Consider the following 20,404-nt stretch of genomic DNA (forward strand, 5'->3'; position numbering starts at 1 on the left):
CCCCTTTTTGTCCTGCCTATGTTCCAGTTCCAGTTAGTTCCCCATTCTCAGTGTGACAAAGGTTAGCACGCGGCCTAGCCCCCCTTCACTAACAAGGGTTGGGAAAACAGGTGAAACTAATTAACTCAAAGGAGCTAAACAGGGAAACTAAGAACTAACCAAGAACACAGGAAAAACACTGGGAGTAACAAAACCAAAAACGTAACTAAGGCTGTAAGCAAGAAACGGAAACAGAATACAGAAATCACACGGGAACTAGAAAAGCTCATAGAAATGAAAGCACAGGAAGCAGTAAAAACACAAAGTGTGATAGGAGGGACAGGAGGGACAGCGGTGTCTGCTGGCCAGACAGGGAAGGGACACAAGACTGAGACGACAGCAGCCGACCCCGACACATTAATTTGATAGCAGATTTATGGAATTTAGATGCGAGGGTTGTGTAGCCTTGAAAACTGCAAGAGCGAAATGCGCAGTGATATTGAGCCAATGAGATTCTTTTGTTTTCCTGCGTTGCCAAATGGAACTGTATCAGGATTTATTTTTGTAAATTCCATCCAAAGGACAGTAAATACGTGTCTTGCCATCCTCCTATAACCTCCTTTTAAGTGCAGTCCAGTTATAAAACACATTTTATGTAGCGTCTGGCATTTACTAGGTCATTCCTTCTTTTTCCAGGGTGGTGCTGCTATCCGTCCGGCCCAGACTGCGGCCGGGTGCAGCTCAAATGCGGCCTGGAATTGTAGCTGTACAATTTACTGTAATTTCTACAGCACTTTCATTTTGCTGCAAGGAGCGTCACGGCGGCAGTGCCGCGCTCCGTCGCCCTGGATAATTCCACCATTCTGAGTGGCACGGCATTCTGGGAGCGGGAGCATGCGCAGCACACGGAACGCAGAGCTCCTGCTTAAGCCCTTTAACTAGGAATTAAGCCTCTTCCGATGGTGGCGGCCAAGCCACGGTGAGTGGGGATCCCTGCCGCGCTCTGGATCGACCGTCCCTTCGTCCTTGCCCGGCTGCCTAGTGCCGCCCCATCAGTCTCTGTCAGTGCCCAACATCTGCAGGCCCCCCGCAGTCACCGCCTGCCCTGGGGGGGTGGGGCTCCATCTTGGAGATGCGGTAGTGCTAAATGGAGCTTTTATAAGATATTGACTGGCCCCCACCTGTATCTCAGCTGACCCCGACGTTAATTTTGGGGGCAGAGAGTGGACACCTTTCACTGGTTGCATGTGAATCATAGGATAATTAAAAGGCAGCCTTAAATTTATAGTCGCACCGTGTGTGGGCTGGCTGTCTGCCTTGCTGGTGCCTCAGCGGGGGGGGGTCGTCGTTTGGGGTGAGACAGAGTGTGGCACGAGGGCTGACCGAATGCTACCGGGGGTACCTGCAGTGCACCCCCTGCAGGTAAATCAGCACATTTTTGCTGCGCCCTAAGCCTAGTGGCTGATCACGGTACTCCATAAACGCTAAGCGTCACATTTCAGCCACGGCACGAATGTCGTGTGTTCTGAACTGTAGAAATGGCCGCTTGTTTGGATAACTTATTTAATCATAAAGTATGCTAAAACATTCTAAGTAAAAATTCATCCGTGTTTAAGTGGGTCACTTCAAAACTAAAGTACTAACAACATATTAAGATATAAGCATTTCCATTAAAAGTTTATACTAATGAACATAATTTATTTTTAATATGCATGACCTATTTCTTCCCATTTTCAAGAGCAGTAATCAGACGCAATACAATTGGAAATGTTTCAACAGCCTTTTTTTTTTCTAAAGTATATTTGAGGTCTGACTTTGTTCAGACAGACCTCTTGGAGCTCTTCCCCGTGTCACAACTTTGGGGACAAATTACTCCAGAGCAAGCATTGTGGTAAAATAAAAGGGGTTTATTGAACTAAATGAGGCGGCATGGTGGTGCAGTGGTTAGCACTGTCGCCTCACACCTCTGGGACCCAGGTTCGAGTCTCCGCCTGGGTCACATGTGTGCGGAGTTTGCATGTTCTCCCCGTGTCGTCGTGGGGTTTCCTCCGGGTACTCCGGTTTCCCCCCACAGTCCAAAAACATGCTGAGGCTAATTGGAGTTGCTGAATTGCCCGTAGGTGTGCACGTGTGAGTGAATGGTGTGTGAGTGTGCCCTGCGATGGGCTGGCCCCCCATCCTGGGTTGTTCCCTGCCTCGTGCCCATTGATTCCGGGATAGGCTCCGGACCCCCCGCGACCCAATAGGATAAGCGGTTTGGAAAATGGATGGATGGATGAACTAAATGAACAAAGTCTGGAAACAAACTGGACCGGGAGAGATCCAAAACAAACAAGGAAAGACACAGGCAACAGGAAGGCTCAACATTAATGTCTGGACTGGGGAACACAGGTCTGGGAAGCAGGTATATACGGGACTAACAAGGGAACTAATGAGAGGCAGCTGTAAGCGATTTCCACACGAAGGTATAGGGAAAGGAGTGGCTTGTTAGAGCAGTGACAGGGAGGAGACGGGCAGGGAGATGACAGCCCAGTTTTCTTTCATGCTTCTCATGGACAGTCTTATCCAGAAATAATGGACAGCGGTGCCATTTATATATATATATATATAGTATGATAAAACATTTCTACACATATTTGTGGTGGTCAGAACAGGAGACTTGCTTAGACTCCCAGGTCGGTGTAACTAAGCTGAGGGGTTTATGTCCTGTGTCAGTACCCTCAGTCATCCACCTCCGTCTGATTCAATGAAACCCAGTTCATTTGCCCCCTTTCCTCTTCGGATATCTGCCAGCCTGTTTATGAGGTGTCAGATCCTTCAAGAGTAATGCCGCCCCGCCCAGGGTCAAACAGGGAGGCCTCAGTGGGCCGCAGAAGAATGCTGTGCTGTTTGTGAGTTTCCACAACCGGCCGGCGACCATGAAAGTAAACAGGCTGCGTCTTCTGAGCAGAGAAAGGATCAGAGTCCCACGTTTACGCCCCTCCAACCCAAACCAATCGATCTCCTCAGGAACCAATAAATCATTCCTTCATGGGAGTCTTTACATGTATTTTTAATATATACAGATGCTTCTCAACTTCGGGTTGCTTTCCGATTGTAACCCACTGTAATATATAGCAAATGGAATATAATTATGATCTGATAAATAAATAAAAACTCGGCTCTAAGATCGGTGACTGCTGAATGTGCATCGCTAATTGAACTATTGTAATGTGAGAAGCATCTGTATATACTTTGCGTTAAATTGTCTAGTGGAGCACAGTCTTCGATTGCCTCACCATGTGTGTATGTGGAGATGCACATACAGACAGAAACCCGTTAGCCAGCTAGCGCCCCCTACAGTGCTACTGTAATAGGCAACTATGCCAAACATGAGATACTGCACCGTGTCACCATGCAGTCTTGGATAATTGTCTTAGGTTTATTTATGTATATTTGTAACAATCAGTGTAAGTATATACTGACCCAGGTTTCCCGTTTTACTGATTCTAATGCTACTGAAACACAATCATGTAAATAAAATAATTCTCAGAATCTGTGTTTTTACTTTTTACCTGTGCCAAATTCATATTCCCTGCATTTTGAAACATCTTCTTGGTCAGTTTTAGGTCATTTGGAAAGACCCTGGGTTTCTCTAATGAGTCTGGTGGAAAAAAAAACATTTCCTGAGGCATCCACACTTACAGTCCTCAGTTCAAATATTAGACTTTGATAGTAGACAATTTCGCTAAATATATGTGATCAAAAGCTAATTAATTTAGAGCGCAGGAGATCATTTCGCATCTCATGAATTGACAACATCGGAGCCATACAATAAATGAGGGAAGTGCTTAAAATAACACGACACGATTATTCATAAGACTAATTCAGAATGCCCACCTGCCCAACGGAGGAAATTAGCTGTTGGTGTTTGAATAATATTCTGGTATGTACTATTTTCGAATATGGCAAAAATCAAAGTGTTCATTATGTTGGAATATTTAATTTCCTTTTCAACTCACAGAATCGCAGGTGCTGCCGTTGCGTCCCTTCTGGTCTTAGTCATCCTGCACCTCTGGGGTAATTATACACGCTGCACATCACCACTGAATATGCTCAGGGCATTTGTTCCCTCAGAATGATTCGGAACGGCCCTTTGCAAATGTGCCTTATGCTATGCAGAGCATTAGTGAAGCACTTAAAAGCAAGCCCTCAGAAATGTACGACTCGAAAACGCCGAATGGGAAGGATCTACGAATGAGGCGGGCGCAAAATATTTATTGAAACCCGTCAGTGTGGAGAAGCAGGCAAGCTGCTAAGTGTGAGCAGCCTGTCTGCAGACTGCTACATCAATTTCCAATCCACAAAGCACGCCTTCCAGGTGTCCTCTCAATAGATTTTTTTCTTTTTTTGTGTAAATCACTGCGATCTAAAAGAAGTCATTACACTCATCATTAAATAAATGTGTACGTCTGCAATTAAAGAATGGCAGAATTTAGTGGGAACACTCGTGCAATTTTAATTGAGGCTGCATATACAATAATAGGCAGGTAAGAGAAAAGAATAATTGGCAATAGCAACAGAAAACAACAATTACTATTAGTAATCAGTAATTAATTTCCTACAATGCTAACCTATTGCTACCACAAACAGCAGAGAGAGACATTATAAACAAACAGCATTTTGTTGCTGTTCCACATCCCGATCCCAGTGTTTCCTCAGTCTGAAATGCAGCTGGTGTTTCTCCCCGAGTGCCTTGTCGTTCCTCTTATCCCCGCTTCCAACTTGAGAAGCGTTCCCGCCTTTGAATACAGTGCACAAGTCAGCGCTGAATAAGTTTGCCATTGTGACTCTGACACTGTTTACTCGCTTAAAAGCCTTATTTTCTCACGTAATCTCTGGGAGCCACGGAGCCCAACGGGAAATCTGACACCAGACCAGTCAGCGTGAACGATGGGGACGTGTTCATATCTGTGCACCTCACAGGCTGATTTGCGTCGTTTTTTACATTGGGATGTTACCCAAAGTTTCGTGCAGCTTATATAGTGTGTTTTTTTTGTTTTTTTTTTTTGGGGGGGGGGGGGGGGTCTACATGTGATTGCTTTCCCACAGTCGCATTACCGCGCGCACTCTGCCTTCTTGGATTTCCAGCATGGCCCCCAGGTCACCATAGCAAATGGGTAAATACGAGGTTGAACATCTAACTTAATGGAAGAAAATTAAAAAAAACTAGACAAAACCTTTGGTCCTGAAGGAAAACAAAAGAAGTACAGACAAAAGCCAGTGTCCTCAAGCCAAATACAATAGAGAACCAATTATGTATTTTCATTGGCAGCATAAGAATTTATCGAGTGCATTAGGGTAATTCATTTATTTTTACACGTAATCATATAATTCAGAACATAAGTCAAATCATGGTGTTTCTCATTTCCTCATACTTTATTCTCATTAAAACACAAATAAATATGTAAATAAAACTGCTGTGGCAATGGGCATCTTTTCAAAGATTGGAGAATCTCACGGAAGAACGTACATGACAGACGATGATTAACATGACAGAACAATTACTGAAGGCCTTAGCAGTGGACAGGAACACGCACCTCCCTGACACATAATCGGGGTGAGAACTGTAATTCGTCAGCTGACACCAATAACGGTTTAGGTACTGAAGATGATCCTTAATGAACATGTATAACGACTGAGAGGGAGAGAGAGAGGGAGAGAGAGAGGGAGAGAGAGAGGGAGAGAGAGAGGGAGAGAGAGAGGGAGAGCTGTCAGCACTAGTGAGCAGTGTCCTTTGGCATCGCGGATGCTGTTTTATGACTCGGTTGACAGTTTGACTGCCTCTTTCATTCCTCCCACCATATCACCTCCCCCCCTCCCGCACGTCTTTAATCAGCCCCCCTTTCAGTCAGAGGGGCCGTCAATGTATGTCTGACTTCAGGCCAGAGTGTGGAAAGCAGCCTCGCCGATGACCCCTGCCTGTTGTTCTCTTGGGGAGTGGCTACCTTTCATTTTCCTCATACAAGTCTCATCCCTCAGTGTGAGATTAAATGCGGCGTTTCTCCGGTTAAGGAGAGCGTCCGCGCTTTTCTGTCTGCTAGAGGCACTTCCAGCACGTGCGGTTTAAGTTTAGACGAAAGGCAGAACATGTTAGTTATAGTTCACGAGTGTCATTATTTCACCATCAAGGATACTGATCTAACTTAACAGACGTAAATAAAATGATCCCGCTTCTGTTTGAGTGGAGTAAGACTGTGCTCCATTACTATATGAGACTTTTACACAATTGCTATGATCTGGACAATGAGATTATCTCTCCATTCATCTTCTAACTGCTGTCCTGGGCAAAGAGACCGGGGGCATTTCCCAGGAAGCACAGGAAACAAGGCTGAGTGCATATATACTGTATATATTCACAAACATATATATGTGACAGAGTTTATATGTGTATATAATAAGTGTATGCCGATTTTCAAAGCTTAAGATGTATCTGGTTACTTTCATTTACCTTGGCTTGTTCCTGGACTGCGGGGGGAAACCAGAGCACCTAGAGGAAACCCAGTGATGACAAAGGGAGAGCATGCAAACTCCACACACACAGAGACATGGTGGGGACTCAAACCCGGGTCCCAGAGGCACGGGGTGACTTTGCTAGCCACAGTGCCATAGTGGTAGTACTACTACTGTACTACTATTGTACTACTACTACTGGAGGTGATTTTATCTGAAGCACAAAATAAGATTAATAATTTTCCCCCCACATGAATACAATGAATATTTACCAAAGCAATTATTCTTCGGAACAGTAATTCCCACAAAGGTACACATGCAGTGGTCCTACAGGGATCTGAACCAGAAACACTATGGTTAGAAGTCCATTACCACTGTTAATTTTACTCTCCCATAAAAAAGGAGCATTTAAATGCTTTTAAAGAGATGACTCCCTTTGTTAGTGACATGACAAATAAATTAATGCCGAGCATAAAATGGTCTCAATGCAGATGCAAATGCTTTGTGGGGTATGACAACACAATTGTGCCGAGTTTATAAATGCACTATCTGGCAGTCAACAGAATATAACTACTGCATGACATGTAACGGATATTATATGAATGCTTCATTTTGCTAGAATGCTATTCTAAGCTGGTGTTTATGAATATTTATATCTTCAGAGCTATGAATGCAAAGCATTACTTAAATGAATATGTGACCAAAGACTGATTATATGGTTTTGGGCTAAATTAAATAAACTATGCAAGAGCATTAAAAGCGACTGTGGTGATGAAGAGGTGGACAGTGACATCTGCCTTCAGCTATGCCGGCATGCCAACAGTAACAAACCATAATGGGAATCAATGCTCGTTTTATGCAGCCCAATAATAATAGTCCGCGGGCAAACTGAGCCAGAACGAAGGGACGCTTTGTCCTATTTCCCGCTCGAGACGACCTCACAGGGCGCCTGGCGACTAACCAATCACGGCGAGCTGCCGATGCTGGGATGAAGCACGCCAAGGGCCCAAATTCTTTAAAATTTTTATTTCTGCTAAATACCGAGCTGATTCGGATACGTAGGATATGTTGTCGCCCCGTTAACTACAGCTACCCGAGCCAATATTTAACCCGTTTATTTCGATAACGGCGTACATTTTCAGAGAGTCAACTTGGCGTTAAATTTGCACACCATCAGATGTTCAGCCCTAATAATGTCGTGTTAAGGAGCACGCAGCCTCGACCCGCCCATGGGTGTATTGTTCAGTTTCATCACCTGAATAAAGTGAAAATGATCTGACACTTAACCTTTTATTTTGACATCAAAAAGTGGGGATATTTGAATTGAACCTTCTGAGAACAAGCCCATGTGAGATGAATAAATGATGAATCTGCTGGAACTCTGGCAGGGAAAAGCTCTTAATTTCTATATTGCTCAGCTGCATTCATTGAAATGCAAGCAGTATGCACTCGCCGATCCCCTCATGAAAATATATTCCAAACTAAAAAACAGCCTACCAGCAATATCCTGTATTATGTTAAAAATAGCATGCGTGAAGAAAACACTGCACGGATTTTTATATTGTATTATTTCTTCGTGCCGGAGCCCCTGAATTACAGTTTTCCCCCGCGGTACGTTCTCTCGGTTGAGAAATGAAGACATCTTGAGCTCAACTTCAAACACGCTCTTCAGTAAACAGCCACTGTGGAAGATGTGTTTCATGTATACCTCCGGGATGTTATTAAGTCTTACTGGTAGCTCTGAAGGGGAAGGATAAGAGGCCTAGCTTGAGTCTATCTGCCTGCCATGTGGACGACTTCACACACCATAGGTCTTTCTAGAAGCCTCCGTCCATGGGCAGAGCCCGCTTTGGTCCATAATCAGACAAAAACTTATCGTTTCTGCTTGTTCTTTAATCATTGGCGGGTGCTGGTTAGCGGAGCTGACCTCTGCTTAACCTCATTCCTCAATATGACTTACATAAGCTGTGACACCCATTAAAATCCTAACAATTGCTCTTTTCATGACATCCTCCCACTAATCCTGATCCTTATTCAACTTGGCTGAGCGTAATGGCATAAAATTCCTAATGAATTACTGCATTAATGCCACGGGAATCGTTTTCGAAGACATCTTTCAGGAAATGTGCTTCCTCGTGCCCGTGGTAAATATACCTGTGGCTGCGTGTGCCTAATCCACATGTCATATCACATATCTTTTATTGCGTGTGTCTGTCTATGTCTAGGTGTGTTATTACATATTGTATTGTCGTCTATTTAAAATGCAGTTTACATGGCTGAATTAAAAGATAAAAAGTACTATGTTACTAACGCAAAGGAACAGACTGAACGCGAGGCTGTGATGGGGCAGGGTAACGTTATTCTCCTTTGGATAGTGGTGATAAATTTCAGTTGGTATGCCTGCAGTGTCCCAGGCGGAGTGTGACCACCCTGTACTTCACGCGGGAAGCATATATATGGAGATTCCCTCCGAATGTATCAATTCAAAGTTCTGCCATCTTGCCTGATGAAATATTACTAAAAACAGACTGATAGCCGTGGAAATGCAATGGACAGGGAGATGCTCCCGGACTGCTGGCCACAGTTTGCCTGCCTATGCATCATGCTGACTGCAGAACTGGCTTAAATGACTACCAACAAAACAAAAACAACCCCCCCCCCAAAAAAAAAAAAACTACAAGCTTTTGTTGTCCAATCAGGGTCCGTAGAACCGCGACGCGCTTCTAGAAAAAGGACATAACTTGGAATTTGCTATTTTCTGAATGTTTTATTCATTATTTATCATCTTTTCACTTTTCAAGCATTGTTTTTGAGAAAGTGCATTACAATAGTGCCCCGTTAAAATTAATTTTCACTGTTTAATGACAGCAGGGATTTATGGGAAATAAAGATTTACAAATTGGAAAGGCTCAGATGAAATGGACATATTATTTTAGAAAAATGCAGTTTTAACATGGAAAATCATCTGAGATCAGACTAGGCAATTTGAAGAATGTATAAATTATTAAGGGTGCATTTTATGCACACTGATTATATATTATATCTGTAAAATAAGACCACATTTTGCTGAAAATAGCCAGTTTTTTGTTCTAAGTCAACAAACTTTGACTTGGGAGAAATTCTACAAGTAAACCAAAGCCCGATTTATTTATAAGCAAAACTCTGTATCCCACTTGTACTGTGTATGTATTTACTTATTTTACATCTTTTTCACAATTCTCTCTATCATCACATGTTAATAAGTGTAGTTTTTCCACTGCTACATATATGACCACCCAAGCAGACATACATGCAATACATCCTCTTCCTCGTTGTTTTTTTTAATGTTACACGCAAGAAAGCAAATGTTATTAACCCAATCCACTCACAAACTAACACAATAACGTATTACTAATAAGTCATAATTAGTAATAAGAAAGTCAGTTACTAATTGAGTCGCGGTCATTGTGTCAGATGTGTTATAAACGGGATGAATATATGAAATCAGAACATGGTTTTGTTTCTGCGTCATTTCTGTTTAAAATAAAGTTCCGTTTAGAAAGCATGGAGGCAAAGCAGCGCATGTTAAATTATTTAAGTGCCTCCCTCTTTCCAGCTGACTCGTTAGGGAAACTGGACGCTATAGCAGTAACTGATATAAAAGTATATCATAATATACAATTAAATATTCATGTTTCAGGGGTATCATTTGGGCTTGGGTTTGGAAAAACAAAAGCAGCATCAATGACAGCCGGAAGTCCCATGCAAAATAAGTTGTTTTGGCGGAAAGAATTAAAATTTTACCTGTACCCACACACACAGAGACATACAAAAGCCTTCAGCACAAATCAGATGCAATCATTTAAAAACTGATACCTGTTTCACTTATTTTTAAAATGCCCAACAAATTAGGTCTGTGGGGACCAAATGGATTTGGAGTGGAGTCCGCACGTAACAGATTAATGAAATCCGGTAAAAAAAATTAAAGCATAAAAAAATAAAAGTCGAAGTACTGTGCGGTAAAAGAATCGCCCGATGGGGAGTTAACGCTGTCCCACAAGTCGCTTCAAGGTTTACTGGGGGGTGGCGTAACCCCGACCACACAGCGCCTCTAACACGCTCAGCCGCAGTTGTGCGCAGAGCTGATCTATAAATAATAAACCATTTCGGCGGCTGGGTCCCTACGAGTAAGACTCGCTACGGTAATTGCGGTCTGAAAATGGGAAAGTGGTCTTTCTGTTCTCTTTGTGTTGTGAGTCTGCAGTGAAATGGAGCGAGGCTGAAGATCCGGCCTGCTCCCCCCACCCCTACGCAGTGCACCACACAAGAAGGTGGGGGTGTACGGGGCTTGGGGTGCGGAGGGTGCAAAGCTGGGGGGGGGAGTATTCCGTATTCAGCTGCCAGACAACATAATCAGGATCAGTCGGCGGTTTCCCTCTCTGCCACCCGCCGCAGATCCTTCCTCGAACCTCTTCCACCGGGAAACCACCCATCTCTCACTTCCTTTAGTTCGGATAACCGAGCCGTTCATCTGCCGCCCAGAGATGCAGTCGGTCCGCTTGCAGGACATAGACATTTAAAGTTTGTCAGTGTTTTCTCTGAGGGTCCCATGTACATGCCGGAGTGCCAGTGGTAAAAAAAAAACACACACTGTGTGTCTTTGGCTGTGGTTAATGACAAATTTGCCTGGAAGTGATATTATACCGACAGTTGTTTCAGGTACTAATTAGAGAGTATTTCGTATTAAAAAAACATCCTTTGTATATTCACCTCTTACGGCTCCCCATTACCCGTAGGACACGCTTGCATGTGTTCACTTTCAATGATAAAAAGCTCATGCATGAATAATACAGCACAGCCAAAGTCTACTTGGTGCGCTGAAATGTTTAATAAGGACATTTTACCGTGATTGCATGAAAGAAACCACACAGCAGATCAGTATTTAACATTAACACACGCTGCTGGCTTCTGGATTGCAGGAGGAAATTTTTTACAATTACTGCGGAATAACAGATAATCAAAGTGATAAATGCATTGTGCTTTTAATCAGCAGAGTCCCCGCTGTATACGTGGCTTTGACCCCCACGCTGGAGTCCTCACTCCCCAAAGGCCCCCAAAACACCGCATCAGCTGCTCCATAGACCCGCAGGCTGACTGACGTTACTCAGAAATCTCAGGCATCAGGAGAAAATGCACCACAGATATGTAATTAAAATTAAATATTCCCAATGCATACAAGTTAATTAAATTTAAAAACACCCCTTTAATTTATGAATTGCTAATTTGGCCAGAGCTCCAAAATGCTGTTTGCTAAATGCACCGCAAAGGCCTGGAACGGGAATAATGTGGCATTCATTTCAATAATAAACCACTGGACCAAACAGTACAGTATTAATAACAAATCAAAATAATTGTTAAAGCATTAACTGAGCATAACATTTAACCATCCATCTCCAAACCTCTTATCCTGGTCAGGTTTGCCTGCAGCCCATAGCAGGGAGCTTCCTTGATAACGTGCCAGTCCACCACAAAGCACATACTGGGCAATTCAGAGATACCAGTTCACCGGGGCTACATGTCTTTGGACTGTGGGAGGAAATGTGCCGACCATTATTTATTTACTGCTGAATGTGCCCGCAGGGAGTTTTTGGAGAAGGCTATGTGCTTTTAAGTACGGTATACTTTCCGTACTTTTTGAACAATTAAACATTAAACTGCACATTTTACCTCCCGCGTGGAGCACCTCCTAAGGTGCATAACTCTTCTACGAAAATAGTGCTACACAGTTTATCAGCACAGCCCCCTGCTGAGCAGCCTTGAGCAGATACACAGCTGGAAGTCATCATTAAAAACTAATCAAAACGATTACAACAGCTATCGATGCTCGCGCTGATACCTTTACAGTGGCGGTGCTCATCCGCTTCACGCCTGGAAAGAGTTAATGTGAATATACCGGCTCCCACGTTACAGGAAGTTCCGTGCTGGAATGCGAGACAATATGATTTATTATTTGCTAATGCAATTATTAAAATGCGCATGTGTGCACTCAACGGTGCAGATGTCACCCGGTAACGGATCGTGTCAGCAGAAGATCTTCATTACCGCATTCAAAAGCAGCCCCCCGGGCAGCCGCGAAACAGCCGGCAGCGCAGACAGCCGCGGGAACTTCTGACTGTCGACTGTCTTCGGTAAAATAAAGGCACAAGTCCTCGCTCTAAATTTAACATCCAATTTGCATAGCCTGGATTGTAGCTTCATTTTCTGAAAGCATGCAGTAATAATAATAATAATAATAATAATAATAATAATAATAATATAAAAATGGCAACTGTCCTACATAAAAAATTGGCAAAACACATGAAGGAAAAAGACCTGCAACTTCACAATGAACTGCAAGCTGAAAATATATTATTCAAGACAGTCAGGAAAACCTGCATAAATCAATAGATGAGAAATCCAACGCGAGATATTCCAGTGTGTGTATTTCTCATTTATTTATTTAATTTTGCAGTGAATATAGTCAGGTGAAGATTATTCAGTGGATCATTGCGTGCCTAGGGGGTGCTGTTGATTGAGGTTTCAGATACCGGTTCGATTCGGGAACACACGGGGATTTCACCGTTTGCGGTAGCAGAATAATCATGTCAGGTGTTTTTCCTTTATTTTTGTGAGAGCGCGCATTGGAACATAGGTGTGAATTTATGTATATCCGTGAGATCGTGGGAGTGACAGTTTATATATCATAATTGTGTATACGTGCTTGGGTGTGTGTGTCAATTTCTATGGCCATGTTTGTTTGTGCGAGTGTGTGCGGTTTTTGACAATGAGACGTGCTCCCCTCAGAGCAGCAGCAGAAATGTCAGCACTCCATCGTTCTCCGCCAAGCATCTGTCTTCCTCTCCTGGCACGGATGGGCCGAGTCATGCCGGCGGAAACACTCTCGCTAAATTGGTCGACGTTGTTAGCAATTACGGCCTTGTGTGTTTTTGCCAGCCCCAGTTAGAGGCTTCTGTGTTTAGGGTCAGGGTAAGAGTATTTGTTCAGCTTTTTACTCTCAGTACTATCCCTTTTACATCCAGTTCTTGAGAGACTTGTCCTCAGAATAAACAAACAAATGGACCCATAGACTGTGACATGTCAACAGAGGACATAAACTCATTATGAAGTCTGATGTCAGCTTCAAGAAAAAAAAAAATCATTTTATTGTTTATTGACGAAATTCTGTGGAAAATTGGAAATAAATCTGTTGGACAAAGAATAGGCCACAGTTTTGACAAAGGAACCGCAAGCATTCGAGCTGCTTTTGGATATGTGTCAGAAGATCTCACTTTTCAGTCTTACGTTATGTCTTGGAGTCAAAATCTGTAGTCGGAGCCTTAGCTAAACTGATAAAGCGTTTCCAGGGTATGAAATTCCAAATACAATAGTAACTGATTTCTACGATAAGGAATAATGCTGTAATGCAACAGAACGGCTGAAACACAAAGTCTGAAAACTGCATAAGTATGTTTGCTAACTTTATTCACCGGGGGAAAATATGCATGTATGTGTTCACTTCCAAGTTGCCGAGTTTGCTCTTAATAAAAACGCGTAAAACTTGATTAAGCAAAGGGCTGGTGATTACGATTAACAAACTTGAATATGAAAGAGCTCTTGATAACCAGAAGAACTGCGTTTGAACAACAGACACCAGTCAGCACACGGATGCTGCAACATGTTCTCTGGCGCAGATATCTTCTCCTAAGAAGCTCTGTTTTGTAAATTATACTTTTTTGCTCAGTTCATTCCATTCATCTTCAAGCAGGCAGATCATTTGGCGCGACTTGCTTGTGATGGATCTATATTCAGCATAATAAATGACTTTGTTAAAGTCTTGTCCCCGAACATACACGCTCTCTCTTTGTTCCTGGGGGTTTTCCCTCAGGTACTTCTGCGATCCAGAAACCTGCCGTGAGCTGAATTGCTGTCCCTAAACTGACCATAGTGTGTAATCGTGTGTGCGAGCGTGTGCCCTGTGACAGACTGGCATCCTGTCCTGGGTGTGCCCCTGCCTCATGCCCTCTGCTTACTGGGATGCACTTACTGGGATAGGCTCCAGGCCCCTGCAACCCAGGCCAGGATAAGTTGTCGAAGGATGGACAGATCGATACACACATGCACACACACACACACATGCACACACACACACACACACACACACACACACACACACACACACACACACACACAAATATACCTCTGAATCTTACACACACTTTATTTCAAACTGTATCTCTGAACATTCGCCTGGACACTGAAGAAAAGCAGCTTTCCACTGCAAAGCAGGGATGATTTACCCGTTGGCCAGAGCCTGGCCCCCGTACTTTGGCAAGGTTCCTGCTTGAAAACAAACACAATGTAATTCTTGGTTTCTGGCAGTGGGGGTGGGGGTGCAGGCAACATGCTGCATATTAATGAAGTCGGCTGTTAATTTGATCATTGCAGGAAATATGAAGCATCTGGATTTTTATCTGTACATCTGAAGTATCATAAAAAAGTAAGTTAATACACCCCCCCCCCATTTCATTAAGGGGGATTCACAAGTTGCCCTTCATATTTGTCAAAATAAATGTTGATTTTTATTTCTACACTTTCTTGTTTTGGTTTCTACGCCTCGACTGCTGCAGACCTGCTCGCCCTCCTCCGCCTGGCCTCCGCCTCCGTTACAGTCTGGCCGTACCAGAGATAAACAAGCTGGGATTTGCATGTTGAAGCTCAGCCTGACATGTGGGGCTTTCGGATCCCATCCGTGCTAAGAGATAATGTTTGCACAGGTACGACTGAAGGTTACTTTATATTACAGTTGCGAAAAGCGTTAATTTGCATCTGAACGGCACACAGCAGCCACTAAGTGGCATTTTGTTATCTTGATATGTATTTCTTATGAATTCATAAAGGGTGGTACAGTCATTTGTTTCAGGAGTAATATTTTGTTTATTAAGGCTCAACAGAGTTCTGTTTAACTTCTACAGTCTAAGATAAAAAGTCAAAGCAAAGACATTCAAAGATAAAAAATAACACGTACAACACCAACAACAAAATGAACATCAATGACAGTGTAATAATAATAGTAATAATACTAATAGTAATAATACTAATAATAATACTAATAATAATAATAGTAGTAATAATAATAGTAATAATACTACTACTAATAATAATAATAGTAATAATAATAATAGTAATAAAAATAGCGTAGAACAGCATGACACGTACTCATTCCGTCAAATAAATGATGTTTTGGCTCATATTTTAATACAGCTCTATATGCTGCTTATGTTCAGATTTCATAACCTTAATATAACATTTGTACACACTGTAATATAATTTGAAAATGTGTAGCATACACTGAAAAAAAATGAAAAGTAATAAAATTCAACATAAAACAGTAAACATGACAATAATGAACATGAAAGCTAATAGGGACAGGTTATTAGACATGACAGGTCTGTTTGTTTTCCAGGATAATATTTTTTGGTGCCAGTATGAGGTATCACCTAGACAAATACAGCATGTGTAGCATTATTTGTCAGATATACAGTCCTTTTTCGTTATTATTGTCCTCTCGGGGATTTTTTTTCAGCCTTAATGAACAATTCTCAGCCCTTTAGTTCGGTATTATGCATGGCACCAGTTACGTCGGCTATTGTTGCGATTTGCGGCCAGCCTTGGAGATGGCTTCTCATTTAGGATTGCAAGATTAATGATGATGTTGACTGGTTCACTTGGCGTTTCTGCGTGGGTGTAGCATGGTGCTCGACAATCCACTGCGGGTGAAGGGAAGCGCCGGGCTGCGTCAAGCGAGTCCACTCAGGCACACGACACATGCGTCCACGTCGAGAAAATATATGCACCATCTGGTTTTGTGTACCCAATCCATCAGGAGAAGTCAGAAAGACACAAATACATACAGAACGGAAGGCGTTGCCGCCTGGCTATATGTAAACAAACTGCGCCGACACGTCGTCATTAATCATGTAAATATAGAAAGAGATTTCAGGAGGCTCTGTGAATTCGTGCCGGGTCTCTGCGATTTGCATGCGGATCCTCTGCATGTGTTTGCGTGTGTCACATTAAATAGTGGATTGCGATGTGTGTGTGTGTGTGTGTTTTTTTAACTGATGTGAATGACCTTGTCAAGCTAAGCCATGGTTTGTGTCCAGCGCCCTGACAAAACGAAGTAGGCGGTGGAGAAGGGATCTCCGTAGAGTGATGCATTAAAGGATTCTGCAGGCCAGGGGGACTGGAAGGGGATATTCCTCCATCCAGTGGACCGAACAAGGGGGTCCTAACACGGGGGATTGCTCGCGAGTCATGTTGAGAGAAACCGATATCATTACAGACGCTACAGAACAGTCAGCACACTGGAAAGATAAGCTGGGCCCCAGAAGCTGACCGGGTTTCGGGAATGAGGATGTGCTGCAGCCATGGCTGCTTACATGTCCTCGAAACAGGAGCTGCATCTCTTTTTTTTTTTTAGCTTAACAGGGTCAAAAAATCGGAACGCTGCTTTTGTCGTTTACAAGGCTGCCGTCTGGAAAAAAATCAGCATTGCTGTTAGGTAATCCAATCCCCTTTCCAATTTGCTTTCATTGATTCATATTCGGTATCATGACAACTTTACACACTAGCCTGCTTTCTTAAGCATACCTAACCCTTTAACCCAGACAGTGGCACCCTCAAAGAGAGAGATACCCAACACAACCAAATTCCTGCCACAGATGAAACTCACGCACCAGTATATTAATATTTAACGCAGCTTTACATCAAGACACAGAAATATCGCTAATAATTGGCTCATTTCCTTGCCAGGTTAACACAGCCGGGCATGTTCATAGATTTTTAGGAAGTGAGATATACATTTATTCAGAATGACGCACTTGAGAAAAAGATCAGAGGGAGTGTGTGCAAGTGGAAGAGAAAACCTGTCATTAAGTCCAGTGTTCCAGCTTATTGGATGGTTATGTTAACAAATAGCAAGTGGTGAGGTTTGCCCTCTGTGAGAGCGTACAGTAGCTCCTTACTGTTAGTGAAACAAAAGCCGCGATGGGGGCGACCGTCAAAATCGATGCTCCCATGACTGTTCTGTTACTTCAAGCTACAAACAAACAGGTTTCGACAGCTAACGTACAGTGAGCCGTAGAAAAGTCCCTGGCAATGACACAGACAGGAATTCCCTTTGAAACGAAGATCAAAAGCTCGCCGGCACCGCTGAGGGGCTCGGTGCTGAGGGGCTCGGGGCTGAGGGGCTCGGTGCTGTTGGGCTCGGTGCTGCGTGGCATGTTCGTGACCACGATACATCTGTCTACAAGAGGGCAGCGTTGCGGAACGGGGCTGGAGAGGGAGGTGACGCTCCCTTCAAAGTAACGAGTGATGGGCGTGCCAGAAGAAGAAAGACACATGGCCAGTCATGTCCAGCTTTGAGTAAAGTACAAAAAATCCAAATAATACCCCAACTACAAACAAATATTGCCTTCTCACGCACAATTAGTGGTTCAAGAATTAGCATTAGCAGGACAAGAACTTGCCCTTGGGGTCAATAAAGTAAATCAATCTCATCTTATCTGGCACTGAATTACTGAATGCTACTCATATGTATATATACTTAGAGTCTGACATCAAAATGTGACTCTAAATGAGTGTACCAAGGTCTAATGACTTTTAGCGTAAAATTAAAAGATGTAAACAGGTTTCTTTGTTGTCTTTAGTCTGTATAATTGTATTCGAAATCCACTGGGTGCACGTCTTCTGCAGAGGGGAACAGAGATGGAGATGATCATCAGCTGCGGTTGGTAACTGTGGTCCCGCTGGGAATCAATAGCACGGCTTTGGTTAAAGGCTGCTGGGAGAAAGACTGGGGCTGGTTCTACAAAACTGTTTGGCCGGTGGTACCATCTTAAGGAGCATTTCAGGTCACTGTGGAGCCTCATCTTGCCACAAAGCCCAGTGACATATAATTGGATTGGAGACCTTCCCTGGAAGGATCAAGTAGATTGTGTTGAAGCTGCACGGCTCTCAGCGTTGAGGGGAACGATTCACAGACTGTCCCTCCCCTGTATGTTTTCCTAAGGTATCGTTTTCTTTCCTTTCTTTACATTAAGTCAAAAATAATCCTCTGAGAACAGTGCATCTTGGCCAATGCGTCTCTCGTGGTATAAACTGACGGATACATGACAGAGAAACCCAGAGACAACAGATGTGCTTGCATCGGGAATTGAAAATCTGGAAATATGGTTAGTTTAAATCAAATTTTTTTTTTTAAGTTTTGGATGGAGGATAATTCATGTAAATCTCACAGAAAAAAAAAAGTCAATAAAAAGCCCAGTTCAAAAGCAGCATGATGGAAGAAGAATGGTGTCTAAGAGGGAGGCGTGAGACTGCTTCCAAAATGCAATCAAGAAGACGACGATAGCCAAGAAACGGCTGTGCCATATGCAGAAGATGAACTTGCTGAGAATAGGTCGAGTATCACAAATGGAAAGATTTGCCACATGGCATGAAGAATATTTTGAAAAATTTGTCCTCGGTTTTCAGTTTGCTTGCGTGTTTCTTAAGTTATATTATTTATATTTATATAAATATATATATTTTATTTATATTATATTTCTGGGGACTCGCCATTCATTTCTATGGGGAAAACTCTTATCACAACATGACGACCTGAACCCCTACCCAGCCCTAACCTTAACCATAACTCCTTAACCAAACAAAATACGAGAGTATTTATATAAACACACACACTTAATATATACACATATATATGTTGAGTGGTCACTATTAGGTACACCTAGCTAATAATTGGAAGAACCCACTTTTGGCTCAAGATCTACTTGCAGGGTTGACAAGTTGTGCTTTCAAGGAAGCCATCCTGGGCAGCACTGTCAAACTAACCTGTTATTTTTGCACTTGTGGCCTTCCTGTTAGCTTTAACAAGTCTGGCCATTCTCCCCTGACCTCTCTCATTAACAAGGTATTTTTGGCCACTGAAATGCCATTGACTGGCTGTACTTTGCTCACCACTCCATTCTCAGTAAACTGCATTGTGTGAAAATCCCGAGAGGACGGATCTTTCTGAGACACTGGAACCATCACGTAAGGGACCAACAATCACACCACATTTACAGTCAGTCAGCTGAGGCGTCTGAGCCGTTCAGTGACTGAACATTGTCGCCATGACCGTGTGACTCTGTATGTATTCAGCTGCTGCTGCAGCACACGATTCACGGTCTGGAGAAGCAGATATATACGTGTATATGCACACAGAACCTGAGACTGTTGAGTATGAGCTTCAGCTGCATGGATGTCCGTGCTGACCAAATGAGACGCTAGTCTCCATTTCATCTGAACTCACTGGATCTAAAGGCATCTAAATCTGAAAAATGATACAGTCAAGTACAGAGAAAAAATTAATACATCCATCCCTGGTTTCATGGTAAGACAAAGTATAAAAATCAATATCTGGTCCCTTCAGTTGTTGAGAAAACTGTGTATGTGTGGGTGGGAGGGGGCGTTGCCTCCAACTGGCTTGGGATGGACAGTCAGGTGACTGCATTTATTGGTATTGATTGGTTCTACCTGACCCTCAACCTCTGCAAAATGTATAAACTGGTGCACTGTATTCTGTTCTGAGTGGAAAGCTGAAGTCCCCAGTGGTAACTTTCTTAAGACCAGTAATCTGGCTGGGTGCTCTTCAAATCTCACTGCTAAACCTGCTTATGTGGCATCATTTTCTCCACCCTTGTTCCTGCCTTTTGTTTTTCGGGGCCTCAGTCTTGCCCTGCGCCCGCTTGTATCTCAAAGGGGAAATATCTGATACACTAAACCTGCCATTGCCTGCTGCCCCGACCTGCAATCCGCTCGCACTCTGCAGTATTACGAATGCGGGAATAATGTCGAACACAACCATCTCCACACA

This window comes from Brienomyrus brachyistius, chromosome 19 (assembly GCF_023856365.1).
Source record: "Brienomyrus brachyistius isolate T26 chromosome 19, BBRACH_0.4, whole genome shotgun sequence".
Lineage (NCBI taxonomy): Eukaryota > Metazoa > Chordata > Actinopteri > Osteoglossiformes > Mormyridae > Brienomyrus > Brienomyrus brachyistius.